The sequence below is a fragment of the Ixodes scapularis genome, unplaced genomic scaffold, assembly GCF_016920785.2.
Source record: "Ixodes scapularis isolate PalLabHiFi unplaced genomic scaffold, ASM1692078v2 PGA_scaffold9__187_contigs__length_104089568, whole genome shotgun sequence".
NCBI lineage: Eukaryota > Metazoa > Arthropoda > Arachnida > Ixodida > Ixodidae > Ixodes > Ixodes scapularis.
Window position 1 is genome coordinate 14,391,476 of NW_024609884.1, and position 1,823 is coordinate 14,393,298.

Consider the following 1,823-nt stretch of genomic DNA (forward strand, 5'->3'; position numbering starts at 1 on the left):
GGCACCCTGTAATGGATTTTTTCCAAATACCGACGGCACCAGGCGGTGGCTGCACGAACTAAATATCAAGGAAGTGACCTACCTGCGCTACCAATCGATAATGGGAGCTACGCTACCAATTGCTTCGCTCTCTGAGCAGCGTCGCGTGCCCAACGCGACTGTAAAGAGGGAAATCCGTAGCGTCCACCGAAACGTCGTGTTTTTCTTTCCGTCCACTTTCTTTTTTTGTGTAACACAATTATATATATGCTGCAATTACGTGTTCTACTCGTCGATCTACAACCTTAAGGCCCGTTCACACTCTTGCAACCGAGTGCGACCGAGAGAGACCAAACCGGTTTTTAAGCCTCTTGCGATCTCTTAGGACCAGCTCCGCTCAGTGCATCCGGTCCCAAGAAGTCTTTCTCGGTCGTAGTCGGTTGCAAGAGTGTGAACGCGCCTTTATTCCGAATTTCCTCGATTTTTCGTGCCGACTTCCACCGCTTGGCATCGGGCGATCGCGCGTGCGCAGAACGCTTCTCGGAAAAGGTCCATTGCTTTTCCCGAGGAGCTCCCAGGGGGGTAGCGTTTGTGTGTAGGGGTGTCGCGAACTTTTGTCGAACCAGATTTTTTGGTCGAACTTCCGGGGTCGACTGAGTCGAACCGGTTCGACGAACCTTCGACCTTTTCACCAGATTCGACCGGTTCGACTTTATGGACAGTGTGGCCAGACCTTAATACAAGCATGTCTAGGTTTGGAGAATTTTTTTTTTTTTATGCAAGGGGTTATTTTATTTTGTGAACAGCTGCAATTAAAAGAAACCAATTCTAATCACTGAAGAAGTTAATAACTTAATTTTTAGTACTGTATTGACTGAAATAGCCAATCAGCGCTGCACTTAATTTATCTCTTAGCCATTACCATCCAATCCGAAGCCAAGTGGCCAGCCTGTCGCGCATGCGCACACGAGTCGAACCTCAATACAAGGTTCGTCGAACTTTCCACTAAAAGTTCGAAAAAGTCGAACCTGGTCGAACTCGAACCGCGACCGGTTCGCGACACCCCTATTTGTGTGTGTGAGGGGGGGGGGGGGGGGGGGGGGGGGGGGGGGGGGGCTCTGTCCCCTGAACTTCCCCGTAGTCGGCGCCTATGCTTAAATTCATTGTTTTTTTTAGAACTTGGCTTGTAAGTATATTGAAGCTGAACATGAATGATCTTAGAGAAAAAGATGTTTAGTGTTAAGGTGAAATTTCTCTTGAAGCTACAGGACACGACCTTCAAAATCTAACCCTAGCAAAATTGAGTATTTCTTCCTTTAAAGGGGAGCTCCAACGGTTTTTGAAGCACCCAAGCTGACTACATTTTCCAAATACCTTCTTTAACAACATCACATCTTTCAACAGGGGAGCCCTCTTTGAAAGTGGGCACTCTGCACTGGGCAGTATTTGTTTCCTGCTTCCAGTCTCCCTTTTAGTCACATTTATCTTTCTGGTTACATTTGGAGGACTCATGCAGGCTCTATTCCCCCTAAACACTCACAGGAACTCTGTGGCTGTGGAGCTACAGTTATTTTTTTGGTTACATAGGATTGAGTTTATTCCTTAGAATCACTGTTAGAATTAGAAACCTGTTAGGATTAGAAACCCCTATGATACAAACAACCACTTATGGCTGATAGCTTTATAAAGAATATAAAGGCCTGGCTCTGACGTCTTTTTTTTTTTTTTTTTCGACAATGACGATGAGCGGGATGAACGAGTAGAACCCGTGTCTTCATCTCATGGCGCCAGGCTCTGCAACGCTCCAGAAAGGTGATTTTTTTTACGTGCAAGATGGCCGTCCG